The sequence below is a fragment of the Sciurus carolinensis genome, chromosome 2 (assembly GCF_902686445.1).
Source record: "Sciurus carolinensis chromosome 2, mSciCar1.2, whole genome shotgun sequence".
NCBI lineage: Eukaryota > Metazoa > Chordata > Mammalia > Rodentia > Sciuridae > Sciurus > Sciurus carolinensis.
Genome location: NC_062214.1, coordinates 19598655 through 19616126, shown reverse-complemented (window position 1 = coordinate 19616126; position 17472 = coordinate 19598655). Strand labels below are relative to the sequence as shown.

The 17472-nt window shown below is 52.0% G+C and overlaps 1 protein-coding gene across 4 annotated transcripts in view; it reads left to right on the top strand.

Annotated features, from left to right (window-relative positions):
• Positions 1-17472, top strand: part of Ppp1r16b (protein phosphatase 1 regulatory subunit 16B) — a 101283-nt gene that overhangs the window by 57841 nt on the left and 25970 nt on the right. The window lies entirely within an intron of this gene.

The window sequence follows — 17472 nt, the reverse complement described above, 5'->3', positions numbered from 1 at the left end:
ATTGCCTAGACATTTTCCACTCCCTAGCCACACGATCTCCAGTTGGCCACGTTCTTGCGCGTCCTCCCTATTGTCTTTTAAAAAATTCTTGTTATCATTACCGCCATCCTGGTGGGTGTGGAGTACGTGGTCGGCCTTGCGTGTTTTAGGAAGTTGTGCAGGGGAACCGCTTGGTGGGAAGCTTCTGTTACTGAGCAGAGGGGAGACTTCTGAGGTGGGTGGCGAGGGCCTAAAATCCCGCCATGACCCATGGAATCTATTAAAGAGGAAGATCAAATGATTTAAGGCAAAGACGGAAACGCCCTCCCCTGCAAAGCCCTGAAGCCCTACATACAGAAGGAAGACCCGGCTGCCTTCCTTCATGGAAATTATAAGTTGAGCACCTACTGGGTGCTAGGCCTTGGGTAAGATGTCAGAGACTCAGTGAGTAACCCCACCCTGCCCCGGTGGGGTTTAGGGTCAATAGGGAGAAACTAACAAATCGACACACACGTAACTTGCAACTTAGAAGCCTGGCTGGGGCAGGGGCTCGTGGTAAAGCACCTGCCTGGCGCGCACAAGGGCTTGGGTCAGTCCAGCGCCACGAGAGAAAATGACTACAAGCAGAGGCAGGGGGCTTTGAGAGGGGACAAGGGGACATGATGTATGTAGGGTAGCCTCTCTGAGTAGGTGACATTTGTGACCTGGAGGATGAGGATGATACAGCTGTGCGGAAAGAGAGGAGAGCATTCTAGGCGGACAAAAATAGCATGAGCAAGGGCCCTGGGGCAGGAAAAGACTCTGGTGCTTCAGGGCCAAGTTGGGGAGGTGAAGCCAGGGGAAAGGACGAGGCTGAGACTGCTGGCTGATGGCCTGCGCCGCAGGGGTAACGCGGCCAGGGCTTCTGGGTAACTTCTTCGTTGTTCCATGGGCTCCAAGGGGCAGCCCAGCCAGGATGTTGTCGCTCACCCCAGTCCCACCCTCTAGTGCCCCTGACCTTGTGTGCGCTCTCATCCTCCCTGGCCCCTGTGGGACAGCCAAGTGCAGGCTAAGCCTGGCACCTCCCCTCATGGGGAGCTTGGCCCTAAAGCCCGAAGCTCAAGTCCACGCCCCGATCAGCCTCCTGGAACTTTAAGAGAAGGTTTTCTGCACAGGGAGTCCTGGTTCCAGGACCTGAGTGCACCTGAGCCCCGTAGGATCCCAGCCCCCAGTTACGTCAGGACGTCTTTGGAATTGGGCTCCTTTTGAAATGAAATGGGAAAACGACCCGCCAACAAGCGGACCCGGGATCTGAATCGGAGGGAGACACCCCGGGGGGCCCCGGGTCAGTCTGCATCCCGGGTGTTAGTTTATTCATTCAACAAACACTGCTGGTGTAGACTTTGTGCCAAGCCTCAGGGCAGGGGTTCCAGAGCAAATGTTCAGCAAGTGTGGGAGGAAAGAGAGAAGCAGAAAGAAGAGGAAGGGGAAGAAGACAAATGGGCAGAAATACCTTCCCAGGGCGCCCGGCTGTGGCTGCGTCGCTTGACTAAATATCTACAGCCTAGCTCAGCTCTGCTCAGAAGAAAAGCCGTGTTGGCCACAAAAGTAACTTTCCGTTTCCTCATAGTTGCACTGCAGTAGAAAGGGAAGAGGTGAAATTGATTCAAATAACTAACTCTAGATACTTCAACAGGAATCAATGTAAAAATGATCAATGACATATTTTACTTTTCTTTTTTCTGTTCTAATGCTTCAAAGTCTGGGGGCCATTTAATACTCTGGTGTACCTCTCGGCACAGATCACATTTCTAGCTTTTCACGCCCCACAGAGTCTTTTAGGACACTGGGGTGGGGGACGGGTGCTGACTGAGGTAGGTGCACATTGCCTGCGTGGAGCACTAAGTCAGGGTCAAGGAAGACTCACTGGGGGTGATTCGTTATTCATTCACTTATTTAATGTTCCGTTCATGCTTATGGAAGGCCTTCTGCGCTGGACAGGAGCTGGGCAGGGTTCTCTCGGGGGGAAGAAAGTTCACCAGACTGGGGAGGTGCAGATTGCAAACTTGGAGATGGTAAACCGGTGTGCATGTCCTTCACTGCTGGTGACTATTTGTGGAGGGGAAGGAGAGCGAGAACTTGGGTGTTTCTAGGACACAGGAACCACAGAGGGGACTGTTCTGCACACAGGCTCCCGTTTGAGGGCGGATCAGACTCATGGGAGGGCGCAGGGTCCCGCGTGGTGACACACCTCTGTAATCCCTGTGACTCTGGAGGCAGGAGGACCGCAAGTTCAAGGCCAGCCTCAGCAACTAAGCAAGGCCCTCAGCAACTTAGCGAGACCCTGACTCAAATAAAAAAATAAAAAAGGGCTTGGGGGTGTAGCTCAGTGGTAAAGCACCCTGGGTTCAATTCCCAGTACCAAAAAACAAAGAATCTCCTGGAGGAATTGTTAATCCATAGATCAGATGGCCTCCAGAGCTCCTGGTTCAGTGGCTGGGGCAGGGCCGCAGGATTTGTATTTCTAACAAATCTCCAGGTGCCACCGCCGCCGCCGCTGCTGCTGATCCAGGAACCACACCCCGAGAGCCACCTGGAGAGGTGCTGGGGCAGGAGAGAGGTTGGTCATTCAGGCTTGTGGTTTAGGAAAGTAGGTGGCTGCCGAGGGCAGGGGAGATGGCGCCCCCTTCCCGCCTCTCTCTGCCGGGTCAGTGGACCCTGAGCTCCGGCGGGGCCCATCCTTGAGTGGTAGGGAAGCCTGGGCGGTGCTGCCAGAGTCAGAAAGACACCAGGTGCTGAGTGACGTGTGTGGGCAGTTCTTGGCACTGTGAGTGGACATGGAAACCCTGAGTCAGCTCTAGGCTTCCGTCAAGAATTTCCCCGGGGAAGGGAAATTTGGCGGACTGGGCGAGGGGGTGTCTGTGGTGCCCCAGGTTGGTGTGATGTCTCCAGGCTCCAACGCTCTACCTCTGGTTGAAACTCTTCTCTGGTGCATTAGTTATGTCTGCTGCATAACAAGTTTCCCCCAATACGGTGACTTCAGTAATAATAGTGAACATTTGTCCTCTCGACTTCTGTGTGTCAGGAACCTGGGGGTAGCTGCGTGTTCAGACCCAGGGTCTCGGGATGGGGCAGGCAATGTCATCCGGGGTCTTTTCCTCTGCAGGCTGGGCTGGGGCTGGAGGAGTTGCTTCCAAGATGGCGCTCGTTTAGCTGTGGGCAGGAGGCCTCAGTTCCTCACTCGTGGTCTCCCCTGAGGGGTACTTAAGGGAAACTCTCTTTCCCCAGAGGCAGTGATCCCAGGAGTAAGCTGGAAACTGAATTGTCTTTCCTGACCCAGTCTCAGAAGTCACGCTCCATCTTATCAGTGGCACCTATCAGTCCTATTTGGCATTGGGGGGGGGGGACCTGCTACGCCTCCCTGGGAAGCCTGGCTGGTGTCTCGGGGAGTGACCGCCATGCCGTGGCTGTCCTTCAGCCCTGTCTTTTAGCTGACCCCCAAGATCTCCCTAGATGCTTGCTGTCGGGAGCTGCTTTGTTGTGTTGGACTCTGAAGACTGAGCCACACCTTGTGAGACTCTGGTTCCCATTTTACAGAAACTGAGACTCAGGTAGAGGAGGCGAGGAGTCTGAGATGGAATCACGGGGAACCGAATGGTCTGGGTTCCTTGCCCTGGCCCTGTGTTTCCCAGCCAGGCGCCATGCTGGGGCGGATGGCGTGCTCCCAACAGTGCGCTTGGTGGCATCTCTCCAGCATGCAAATGAGTGAAGTGAAGATCCTTTTGTCCCTCTGGCTTGGAGCCGGGCACTGGGCACACTTGAGAACAGGAAACAGGAAGGCTCTGGCATGCAGATCCCGACCCTCTAACACCTGGGGTCGGGTTGGCTCTGAGACCTGCCTTGAAATCCTCAAGATGGAGCGAGTTCAGGTGTGGGCTGCGGGAGCTCCTGCTAGCTGAGTAGGCCAGACTCACCGTGCCTTGGTCTCCCGGATTGTAACTCGGAGCTCATCTGCAGCCGGCCTTGCTTCTGCCTGTGGCTGTGGTGGGATTAAATGAGACTGTTCTGGCACAAACCCGGTACCGGCAGGATACCAGTGCTCCACGGAAGTGAGCTTGTGTTACCACCCGCTTGTTGGACGCTGATGTCTCTGCTCCGTTACCACAGCTGGCTGAACCGCGAGGATGTGAAAGTTGAGGACACTGACATTTTTTTCTACGACTGGGAGCAACAAGTGATTCCCCAGGTCCCTGAGTGCAGGACGTTCTCAGTAAATGACTTCCAAGGCCCATACTTACCTCTACTCCATCATGTCCTGGTCCTCTCTGGGCCAGGGCTTGCTGAGAACAGTGAGTTCCGGAAGCTCTGGACAACCTGTTCACACCCCTCCGGGCCCAGCCAGCTCCTCTCTGGCTGCTTGTCTCTGATAAGAGAGTGGATTTTTCCATTTCCTGCAGCAGAGATGCTCCTGATTCCCCTCTGCCCACCAGCTGCCCTGGTTTCTGCTCCCGCGCAGGCAGAGATGGGTATCTGCAGGCACAGGCGCTTGTGCGGCACGAGGGGAGAGGTGCAGACGGGGGCCCGGGTAGGTGGGCCTGGGGACAAGCAGCATCCCCTGTCAGCGGGCAGACTTCTCTGTTCTGATGTGACAGGGAAGCCAAGCTTCTACCATTTCTGTATTAGAATTGGCAAAACCAAACATCAGCAAACCCGTCCCCCACCCCAGCCGGCAAACAGGAAGCAGGGGCTGGATAAAAATACCATCTTTTTGCAGCTGCAGCCTCCGCCATCCAGGTTGCAGGAGGTCACGCTCTTGACAGGAAATGCGGCTGCTTGCAGAGGGGTGAGGCAGCTCCTTTGGGGCTGGGGGTGGAAAGGGTGGGCGACGGCATCAAGCAAGAGTGGGAGACGGGTGCAGCCTTGACTCCTTGGCAGTTGGAGAAACTGGGCCTGTCTCCCGCGCCCCCTTGGCCTCCATGCCGGGGCCCACCTGGGACATTTGTCCATCCCCTCCTCTCCTACCTGGAACCATGGGAGACGAGACTGTCGTTTTGAATGTATTTTGTCAGCCAAAAAGCACTGCCCGAGGGATCAGCAGTTTTTCAGTAAAGGACCAGAGAAGAAATATTTGTGGTTGTGTGGGCCCCGCGGTCTGTTCAGTACTGCTCAGCCCTGCTGCTGGAGAGCGCGGCCGAGGGCAAGACCCAGACAAAGGAGCCCGAGCCGTTAACTGACGGACGCTGACAGGGGACTTCTGGAGGATGTTCATGTATCACTCGATGCTATTCTTTGATGTTTTTCAACCACAAAAAAAGTAGAAATTGTTCTTAATGTTCAAACAGTACAAAAGTAAGTGGCAGGCCCCGCTTTGGCCCATGGATCTTACTTTGCTGGCCCCTACACTGTATGAACAAGTTTACTTTTATTATCATTGCAATTTATTTAAATTTATTTATTTATTGGTGCTGGGGATGGAACCCAGGGGTGCTTTACCACTGGTTTCCATCCCCAGCCCCTTTTATTTTTTATTTTGAGACAGGGCCTTACTAAGTTGCTTAGGGTCCCTCTCAATTGCTCAGGCTGGCCTCATACATATGATCCTCCTGCCTCAGCCTCCTGAGTTGCTGAGATTACAGATGTTTGCCACCGTGCCCAACTTATCATTGCAATTTAACCTCCTACCCAGCACATGAATCTCAGCTTTGTCAATTCCTTCACAGGGTCAACCAGCTTGAGATTTCATTTCTGTACTAGCTGCTTAGAGCAGAAACATCGTTTTTACCATTTGGCCATCATTTGGTGGAGGGTTTTTGTTCTTTAGTGAAATTTGGAAATTCTGATTATCAAGGGAGTACATACAGATTTTTAAATGTTTGGAAAATGCTGCAACCGAATAAAAATTGCTGATAAGCACAGTTAACATCTTGATGTTTTTCCAGTGAAAAGTATGTGGCTGTGTGGAATGCATTTTTTCCTTGCCAGTTGAAACTGCATTGAATGTATTCTTTTGATTCCTCGTTTTCCTATTCTATATTATTAATCAAAACTTTCCTAGGTCATTAACAATTCCATAACCAACTGCAGAGTGTTCCATTCCATGAATGTTCCATAACTGATTCCGTCAGTGCCCACTTGTTTAGACATCTCAGTTGCTTCCAGGATCTCTTGGTTGTAAACCATGTAGATAAACAACGGCATGGTGAATGTTCTTATCTGGAAATCTTTGTCTACTCTCTGTTCTTTTCTTAGGGTGCGTGTGCTCTAAAGATTCCCTGGATAATTGTGCTTCTGACTTAAATACTAACAATTTTTGCTTTGCTAGATTTTGCTCTTCCAATTATGCAATTCCTAAGTTTTCCCAGCCTTTGTGATTTCATTTTCCCCACCAGCCAGGCACGAGCCCAGACAATGACTGATCTGATTTCTGGTTCTGATTTCATTTCAGCGTCTCTTTTTCTGAGGGACCCACAGCGGGTTGCCTCTGTATTTGCCCAGAATTCCATTCTGCATCATAGTAATGGTGCCCCAGCCCACTTTCTTTCTGTTTGCATTTGCCTGTTTTATATTTGAACATCCCTTTATTTTTAGTCTCTCTGTTATTTTGTTTGGGATCTATCTCTTGTAAGCAGCACGCGCACTCAAATTTTTTTCTTCTTGGCATCCACATCCTTTCTGCTATATAGGGTGTAGAGGAGGACAAGTGATTTTGTTTATGCTCATGGGAGAGTTGGGTTTGGGTTCATCTGGTATCATGCTTTGTGGCATTAATTTTTGTTGTTATTTCCTTCGTTTTGTGACTTTCGTTGAATTCTGCATTTATTTGCATTTCTCTTTCCCACAGATAATAACAGAGATACAAATCTTGATTACAAGTGCTCAGGTGGTTACCTTTAAATTTTTCAAAAATCTTACCTGATTTCCCCAGATGAGTGCAATTCCCAAGTGGACCTGTTCATATCACAGTACTGAGGCGGAGAGGCTAGACGGAATCTTTGGAAAGACTAACATTGAGATCCAGGCAGGCAGACAGAGAGGGGTCAGGTGTTCAGAAGACAGAAGAGCACAACAGGAAAACCAGAGGGAGGTTTCAAGGTGGACTGGTGGGAGCTGGAGGAACTTCCCCCTTTATGATCAGCTGCTTTTCTCTGCCTAAATATTGGTAGGAACGAACTTTATTCTTGACTTTATTTGGTTGAGGGCATCTTGGCACCAGTTGTGCCTGAAACACCAGTTACACGTGGAATAGCCCAGAGTAGAATTGAGTCTCAACGCTTCTTAGCAAAATGAGCTTGGACTGGGCACAGTGGTGTATGCCTGTAATTCAAGCTGTTTCAGAGGCTGAGGCAGGAGGATTGCCAGCCTCAACAACTTAGTGAGGCTCTGTCTCAAAATAAAATTAAAAAGGGTTGAGGATGTAGATCAGTGGTAGAGTGTCCCTGGGTTCAACCCTCAGGATTAAAAATAAAAAAAAAAAGGAAAGAAAGAAAGAAAAAAGGAAAAGGTCATGGGCAAGGCATCCAAGTTCTCTGTTGAATGGGTTGTTTATGAACCTAAGTCATAGGTTGTCATGGGGATTACCTGGGACATGATATGTCACATCTTAACATCTTAGCACAACACTTCATGGTTGGAAAATAGTCAATGAATATTAGGTATTATTATGATTACGGTGAAGCCATTAACACCTTATGTGTATGCATCTCCTACCTGGAAGGCTGGGAGTATTTTTATCTATTACTTGCCTGGAGATATGAAATAATTGGGTTATTTAAAAAAATTCAGGAGAGATAGGTGGGAAGAGAAGTGGGGTGAGCCAGACAGGGTTGGGAGAGCAAGAGGAAGTCAGAAAGAGATGTGGAGGGCATTTGGGGAGAAGGGGGAATTGGAATAATAGCAGGTACCTTGGAGAGCTCCTGGGCCCTGCGCCTGCGCGAGTGAGCCAGCCAGGCTCCAAGGGGCAGAAGGGAGACCGGGTTCCTGGGTCTGCCGTGAGGTTGCGCAGGGGAAATTTTGGAGATCGAATCGGTGGATACCAGGGATCTGGTGCAGCTGGGATCTGGTGTGCTCCCAGATGGATTGGGGGAGTTCCAGAATCTGTTTCAAGTTAAGCAGCCCCTTTGCTTGAGTCTTGAGTTTAAGCAACCTAGGGGTCAAAATACCCATGGGATTGGGGGATAAAACGGAAAGGAGGGAGAAAGGAGGAGAGAAGGAAGGTGTGTAGGCAATCTTGGAACCTCTGTGGAGAACCTGGGCAGGTCCACATCTTCCCCCTGTCCATCGGGTCCAATGCACTTCTCCCTCCTCTTAAGGTGATCTAGTGCATAGATGTCCACTCGCTCATTAGCAAGCGGTTCTTCATCCCACCCCGGCTTCCACGATTCAAAAAGACTATATTTTCCAAAGGATCAACTGCAAACTTATTTTGTACATCAGCTTCCCTGAAATTTTAAATTTTGTTTTCGTAGAAGAGAAAAAGTTTTTGATTTGTTCATTTGCTCAACAGGAATTTCTTGAGCACTTAACTCTAGAGACTGGGTAGCTCAGGTAAGAAGACAGACAAGGTGTGCCCACCTGAAGGGTCTGCATTCACTTTTGCACACACCTGATGCTAGGTGTGAGTTACACATGCGGAGAGGCATCTGGGTAGTGGATGCAAATCTCTGCCGACCCCTTCTGTCCAGCACAGCCACACATCCTGGGTGTGCAGGTTCTGGAAAGACAAAGGGTATAGCCGTGTGCTTGGGGTCCCCCTGGCTGTCTTGATGCTGATGGTGTCTGATATGTTAAGAGAGAAATTGACCTCGTGGTACAAACCAAGGAATGAAGGTCCTAAGACAGAAGAGTCCATGGCCCAGTTCCGGAGCATCGCTGGCCAGCAGAAGAGGTGTAGAGTAGCCCAGCAACAGATGCCCTGGCTGGTTCTGAGACTTGGGCAGAAGCCAGGTGGGTCCCATCCTCTCCTGCAGGCATCAGATATTGACCGGGGTCCTGACCTGCAACACAGTAGTGAAAAGATGGCGCTCCTGCCCCACCATCTGTGTCCAGGGCGGACACAGATGGGTCCTCCACAGCTGCACCGTGGTGTTAAGTGTTGTCAAGGTGGGGCACAGAAATGCATGAGAAGGGTACCTGGCCAGCCTGCTACCCTTAAGCTGAAGGCTGAGTAAGATTTAACCAGGTAAAGGAAGGTCAAGGAAAACAGGCAGAAGAACAGCACCCTGAAAGGGGTCCACTGTGGTTAGGGAGGATAATGCCTGGATAGGTGGGCAGAGGTCAGGTCCTGTAGGGCTGAGAGGGGCCCCATGACCTACTGCGTTAGGAACTTTTCGGCACCGCAGGTATGGTAATGACAGGTGCCGTATGGACCTCACAGAACCCCAGGCTGGCATGGGAGTGAGCTTCCAGTAGGCAGCCTGAGGCCCAACCCGGAGTCCCCTGTTTTTTTTAAATTGAAATATAATTCACGTAAAGTCACTCTTTTGAAGTGTGCAGTTCTGTGGTCTTTAGTTCAAGACCCTCACGAGCTGGCTCAGACATCACCGCCAATCCGGTATCTAATTCCAGAACGGTAGCATGTTCCCAGAGGAAAGGCCGGACTCCTTAACTCTTCTCTCTGCCCTCCAAACCTCCCAACCTCTGGCAGCCGCCAGTCTGCTTCCTATTTCTGTGGATCTGCCTCTTCCCCTCCAAATGGGAAAATATCGTACGTGGCCTTTTTTGTCTGGCTTCTTTTGCTTCTCATGATGCTTTTAAAATTCATCCACGTTGCAACAAGTATCAGTACTTCGTTTCTTTTTATGGAAGAATCATGTTCTATTGCGTGGAATCTCGTTTATCTAGTCATCAGTTGATGGAAATGTGGGTTATTTCCACTTTGGGGTTATTACGAATAGTGCTGCTATAAACACCCACATGTAAGTTTTTGTGGCGACATATGTGTTCATTCCCCTTGGGGACATTCTGGAGAGTGGCGTGGTGCATCCTATGCTACCTCTGCGATTAATCTTTGAGGGGCTACCAGACAGTTTTCCAAAGCAGTTGCGCCATTTTAATTTCTACCGGCATCGAAAGAAGGTTCCAGTTTCCCCGCATCCTCACCAACACTAGTTATTGTGGAACCTTTCCTCTTCTTGCGTGGGTCCGGGAATGAGATTCTAGGGGAGAGGAGAGACTGGTTGCTATGGCCGTGAGGGAAGCCCATGTCTTACTGGGCCACCCCTCCACCATGGCTGAGTCGCTGCCCAGAATCCCGGGTGGACAGCCTGGCAGAGGGGCGGGCTGCACTCGTCACTGCAGAAGCCACCACTGGGCTTGACTGAGGCTCTACTCCAGCCCTAGGCAGCTGGGCTTCCCTGAAGCTGCTATTTCTGGCTATTTCTGCTCCAGGGAGGAGCAGTGTGTGGAAAGGTTGAAATTGCTCAGTGGGGTAATTTTGGAGCACGGTATTTTGAAGACCCAGGACTTTGGCTTGAGAGGAGGAAGGGGTTGCTTTCTGAGAGCTCTGGGCCTACTGCCCTGTGACAGCACCTGGAGGAGGGGACATGGGGTTGGTGAGGGCAGGATTTTCTATGGAGGAGGTGCAGCCCCTGTGGGTGGGGCCTGGCAGCTGGAGGCAGGCCACCCCAGTGCTCAGAATCAGGGTCGGGGCAGGGGTCTGCCCGATGAAGACGAGGCAAGAAGACAAGCCGAGGGCATGGGGGACCTTGGACTCAGAGCTGCCACTTGTTTACCACATGACCTCAGGCTAAACGTCCACCTCTCTGCCTCAGGGACCTCGTGTTCAAACTGTAATAATGAGGCTGCTGCAATAACTGCTATAGTTATTGTCTCCTTTATCAGGAAACGTTCTAGAACACCTAACTTTGTAGGCAATGGCCTGGGCTTTTCTCTTTGCTGCCCTTCCGTGGTTTTCACATGGTAAAACTCTTTTAGCAAAGTGATTTAGTGTTCAGTCTTCCGAACTGGCCCTACGTGGGTCTACCATTCCCAGCCACGTGCCCTCAGGACATGGTCGAACCTGACCTTCAGTCTTCCCATCGGTAAATTGGGCAATAGTAACAGGTAGTGAGTTGAGAGTAGGGAGTTATCATTCCGCACAACTGGACTATGAAGACTAGTTGACCAAATGCAAAATGCTTAACTAACTCAATGCCGAGCACAGTCGGGGCTCGGTTACACGAGGAACAAGTAAGGGCCGGCAGAGTGAGGACTGGGATGGAGGGCAGGAGGGAAGGGATGAGGGCCTGCGCCCAGCCTGCGGAGGGGACAGTGCAGGGGGCTGAAGACCCTACGGTCAGCCCCAGGGTTGGCCGCATTGATGAGGGAGGCTCAGGGAAGGGTATTTGTTCCCTCTTTTCTGTAAAATCCATAATCCCTGCTTTGCAGTCCTTGAGAAACACTTCCTGTGGCGCTCCATGTCTGCAGGACCATACTGAGAAGGAGGCCCAGGGGCAGGAAGTTCTGTGGGCAGTGAGGCCGGTGCTGCTGGGGAGTACAAATGCGCAAGTGCAGGGGGCTGCCGCGGAGGCTGGGGTCATCAGGGAAGGCTGCCTTGAGGAGGCGACATTTGGGTTGGAATCCGAAAGGTGAAGAGGAGTTTGCTGGTCGTAGGTGGGAGGAAAGAGGGTTCCAGGTGCAGCAGAGGCTGCCGGGAGCCTGGGAGCTCAGTTCTCGTTTTGTTTTGTTTTCAGAAATGAAAGAAGCCGGAGCGGCAGGGTCAGTGAGTGATTCAGGGAGGGGAACAGGATTTGGGGTGAGGTAGGGTCAAAAGCGGGCAGGGACTAGAGCATGCCACACCTTGGGAGGATGAGGCCCCCTGGCTGGGCGCCAGCAGGAAAGGAAGGGAGTTGGGAAGGGAGGAGGGCTCAGTGGTCGGTGTCCCATGACCATGACTGTGCACGGCACATGGCCAGGTGGTAGCAGCTCAGCCCCAGGACGCCTGGGGATGTGGCTTGCCCAGGTCCACCTCCAGTGGGCAGACCCCTCTGGCTTCCAGGAATCGCACCTGGGGTTGCATATGGCCCACCAGGTCCAGGTCAGGCTGTGCTCTGTGGGTCGGGGTAGGTCAGATGCCAGAGGAAACACAAGCTTGTCCGTGCTGATTTCTCCCTGCAAAGGCACCGCCACCAGCTTCCTGCCGAGAGGGACCAGTGCAGCCTCACTTGCTACAGCTGGAGATGGAGGGGAGCAGATGGCCCAGCTTGGCCCAGATTCCAGCCAGATTGCCAGGGAGGTGTGGGTGGAGCGGGGGGGGGCCAGCGCCAGCAGCAGGATCCAGGAGTGAGGAGGGCGGGAGCCACCTCTTGGCTCTCAGTGGGGTCCTGCCCGCGGTGGGGGGAGTGCAGGGGACCCTGACTCTGGCCTCATGGTGGTCCTTGAACCGTGCACGTTGGTGCTCCCTGGAGAGACCACCGTGTGTCTCAAGCCAAGAACTCTGGAGAGGCACAGGTCTGGGTGGGTACAGCCCAGCACCCAGCGCCCAGCCCAGGCGGGAGCATGATGCTTGTTTTCTATATTTATTTTCTTAATTAATGATAATAGTAGTTCTTGGGCATTGTCTTATCCTCACAGCAACCCTACAACGGAGGTGCTGATGTGATCCCCACTTTACAGATAAGTACCTGAAGGCACAGAGAGGAAGAGAAACTTGCTTAAAGTCACTGCTAAAAAATGCATGAGAACAGATGCGTCACTTTGATAAACTGATGGCCAGCACTGGGAGTTGGGTCCCTGTGGGCAGGGAGCAGACTTGAGCGTGGGCCAGGAGAAGTGGTGGGCACTCCTGGCTGGAGGGGAGACCATGGTTCTCTTGTCTTTGTACTTCCTGAGACTGTGTCAACCCTTAGGCCCCAAACCGTCTTCCTCCATTGCTTGAAGGGCTCACATAACAAGAGATGAGCCCAGAGAGGTAGGGAGATGGGCCTTCGGTACAGCTGGCTGGGCTGCACACTGCACGATTCCAGGGCACTCCATCCACATAGACTAGGAAGAGTATAGTGCCCTTGGAACTGTGCATGGTGGTAGTCCTGTGGGTGGGCCCACAGCAAAGGACCTTGAAGACCAGGGTCTGCAGCGCTTTCTGTAAAGGGCCAGAGAGTAAATATTTTGGACTGTTCAGGTCACACAGTTGCTGTTATAACTCCTGAGCTCTGTAGGGTGATGGCAGTTGTAGGTGATATGTAAATGAATAAGTATGACTGTGCTCCAGGGAAACTTTACTTATAGAAATAGGCTGCTTAGCATATTCGGCCCATGGATCAGTTTGCCAGTCCCAGTGAAGGCCATGGAAGGACTTTGATCTTCCAAGAGCAGCGTGGAGCCATGAAAGGGTTTTAAGCTAGAGTAAAGAGAGCCCAACTTCCATCCACAATGGCTCTGACAGATCCCACTGTATCCCCCACCCCTCCCCAGGGCAGAAATGGTCATTCCATCCTCTGTGGATCCTGGAGTCCTTCTGCCTGCAGGAAGAGGGTAGCCTGGGGCCCGAGGGCCTCTGAAGTTTGCCTGTCTTGGAATCGGAGGTCACGCCTACGCATCCCCACCCCACCCCCACCGCCCTGCCACACTGCAGCTCTCAGCTCAGCAGGGCTTTGGGAATGCTGGTTCCCATCCCTGACCTCAGGGGAAGCACAGAGCACTGGGCCATAACCCGAATTTGGAAGTCAGAGAGGTCTGATGCCTGATTCCAGGTCTTCTGCTTGGCAGTGTGCCTGCGAGCTATCCCTTCCTGACCTCTAGTTCCTCTTGGGCATAAGGGGAATAATTATAGATGTGTGTCCATGAGAGAAAACGGTTCTGCATTGAGCTGGGTGTATAGGAGAGGTTCAGGAAGGAGACTATTGATAGAGGAGTCCTTTTTCTTGATGAACTCCAGATGCAGGAGAGTCTGGTGCATGGGTACCAGAGACTTTGCTCCAGTGAGCTGGGCCCAGTGCCAGGCTCCGGATGCCCAGCTAGAGCTGGAAAGTGGAACTGCCGAGGCGGCCTTGGCTCATGAATATTAAGGGTTTCTTAGAGATGGAGATGATTTGTCCCAATTCTTGGGCTGAAAATAACTGCCCGACATCAGGGTAATTACATGGCTTGGACTCCCGCACAGCACAGAGAGCACCCCAATAATTACTGTGCACAGACTCTGCTTTTGGCAGCTGATGTTTATTTTCTGCCTCAAAGAGAGTCTCCTGGACAGGAAGCCTGTTCTACCACCCACCTCAGGCAACTTGAATATGCCTCATGTGAACAGAAACTTCCAGAAACCCTTCCGGGACAGGATCATAATGGACTCTTCCACTCTCCAAGAAACCCGTCTGTCAGGCTTCGGGCAACCCCCTGTGGATGGGTCTGGGTGATCAGTGGTTTTGCCTGAATCTCCTAATGTAGCCCTGAGGCTAGGACCAGGTTACCCACAACTCACCTACAGGCAGAGCCATACACTATAGACAGGAATCTGCTGGGGTCAGCACCAGAGGGTGGTCTGCATTGTGGCAAGTCGGTATCTTTGGACTGAACTAAGGGGCTGCCAATTAGGTCAAGAATATGGATGAGTTCTCAAGGACTTACTGTATGCCAGGCTTTAGATATAGAGCCATAAATAGCAGGTTACAGTCGTGCCTTATTGCTGCTTAGTGTCCAGTGGGCAGACAGATCCAACACTTATAAATACTCAAATAGTCAGGTCATTATATTTGTGATAAGGGTGTATGTGTGTTGTATAGGAGCAATGAGTGCATACAATGGGAGGAGCCTGGGGAGTTTGAGCTGAGACCTAAAGGCGGGGGGAATGAGGCAAGTGTGCGCATGTTCAGATGATGTAAGAAATGGGTACATAGATAATGGTGCAGGATGGATGGGTGCACGGGTGCATGTGTGGGTGCCTGTGTGGGTGCATGGATGGATGACTGGCTGGATGAATGTGTGGGTGCATGTGTGGATGCATGTGTGGGTACATGTGTAGATGAATGTGTGGGTGCATGTGTGGGTACATGTGTGGGTGAATGTGTGGGTGCATGTGTGGGTACATGTGTGGGTGCCTGTGTGGGTACATGTGTGGGTGCCTGTGTGGATGCATGTGTGGGTGCCTGTGTGGGTACATGTGTGGGTGCATGTGTGGGTGCATGTGTGGGTGCATGTGTGGGTGAATGTGTGGGTGCATGTGTGGGTGCATATGTGGGTACATGTGTGGGTGAATGTGTGGGTGCATGTGTGGGTACATGTGTGGGTGCCTGTGTGGGTGCATGTGTGGGTACATGTGTGGGTGCATGTGTGGGTACATGTGTGGGTGAATGTGTGGGTACATGTGTGGGTACATGTGTGGGTGCCTGTGTGGGTGCATGTGTGGGTACATGTGTGGGTGAATGTGTGGGTGCATGTGTGGGTGCATGTGTGGGTGCATGTGTGGGTGCATGTGTGGGTGAATGTGTGGGTGCATGTGTGGGTGCATGTGTGGGTACATGTGTGGGTGAATGTGTGGGTGCATGTGTGGGTACATGTGTGGGTGAATGTGTGGGTGCATGTGTGGGTACATGTGTGGGTGCCTGTGTGGGTACATGTGTGGGTGCCTGTGTGGGTGCATGTGTGGGTGCATGTGTGGGTGCATGTGTGGGTGAATGTGTGGGTGCATGTGTGGGTGAATGTGTGGGTACATGTGTGGGTGAATGTGTGGGTGCATGTGTGGGTACATGTGTGGGTGCATGTGTGGGAGCATGTGTGGGTACATGTGTGGGTGCATGTGTGGGTACATGTGTGGGTGAATGTGTGGGTGCATGTGTGGGTACATGTGTGGGTGCCTGTGTGGGTGCATGTGTGTGTGCATGTGTGGGTGCGTGGATGGATGATTGGCTGGGTAAATGTGTGGATTGGTGAATGGATGGATGGATGGATGGATAAATAGAGGGATGGATCCATGGCTTCATGGATATGTGGATGACTGATCTTCTAGGCAATGGGAACAGGCTGTGCAAAGGCTCATAGATCAGAGGAAGTGTGGTGATGGTAGCTGACAAAAAAAAAAAAACCTGTTGTGGACAATGTTGGGAACTTAAGAAATGAGACTGGAGAGGCGGGCGGATAGGATCCCTGTGTCTGGTTGAGCACGTTGTCTGTTGCAGAACTCTAGGAGGTGCCAGTCTCCCAAAGCACCATGTGAATGGTGCCCCTGGATTGGTACGAAAAGAGGTGCGTAGGTAGGACTCACATCATGCAGGCCTTGTATGCCATAGTTGGCATTTAGGACATTATTCCCAGAGCAAGTGGGGGCTGGGAAAGGGTATTAGCAGTTTGTTATGGGGCTCGTTTCCATTTATAAAGCAGCATTGTTCAATACAACTTTCCATGAAGACAAAAATGTTCTATTTCCACACTTTCCAATATGGTAGCCACACGTGGCTATTGAGTTCAGGGTGACGGAGAAACTGAATTTCAAATGTTTATTAATTTCAAATTAAAGAGCCACAACAGCTAAATGTAGCTAGAAGCTCCATATTAGGTAGTGCAGTTCCAATAGATGGGTGTCTTACTGGATAAAGGCCTGTCAATCTAGCCCCCATGGCTATGCCTCTCTGGCGAGTCTGAGGAAGACCTCACATTTTGCAGGGTGGACCTCAAACACCCCTTCACATGGAACCTCTGTTCACAGTGAGGTCCTGGGTACAACTACAGCTGTGGTCTGGGAGCCGTGCCTAATAGGATGGAGCTGAAGGGCTGCCCCCATGCCCACTGATCTGGACTCCCCACCACTTAACTATCAGCATCTTGTCCTTGGCACCTGTTGGGGTGGCTGACATTTGTCCTGCAGGGTGGCTGCTGTCTCCACCCTTCAGGACTCACTTGTCATTTGTGCCCTACACAGAGGCAATTCACTGAGGTCACCCTCTCAGCCTTGCCCAATTGTATGAGCCATGGCTTGAAGATGGTGACCACAGTGGACTTTTGAGGACGTGGATTAGGCTCATGGTTAGAGAGCCAGGTTGGTGGGGGTGGGAGGAGCTCAGAGGGGCCTCCAGCCCTGCTTCACCGTCCACCTGACGCCAGGGTCTCACACACAAGCCAGCCCATGTCCGAGTCCATCCACTTGCCCCACAGACAGCCAGCCCTTCTTCATCCTTCTGGCCTAGGGGCACGATTGCCCAGTCACTGCCCAGTCCACCTTTGGGAAGCTCAGTCTGGGTAGGTGCCTGGTTTGAGCCTGCATGTGGACTCAGCCATTTGAACAGGAAGGGTGGAGAGGTGGCCCAGAAGAACCATGGGCTCCAGCAGACCCTCCCATTGGTCCCGTGGCCATCCCACTCCTCGGGGAGAGGCGTAGCTGGAGGCCAGAAGTGGTTCTGCTAAAGCTCAGGGACCAGAGCAAGGAAGGAACCCAGTGACCAAGACTGGGTAGGGGCCTGCAGGGTTGGGGGACCAGCTCCTCCTCTCTTTCCCTGTGCAGTTGGGTTCTGGGTGAGCGCTGGGGCCTGAATGGGGCAGGGTAAGAAGGAAGATCATAATGGTAAGAGCAGAAGGGTCGTCCTAAGTAAG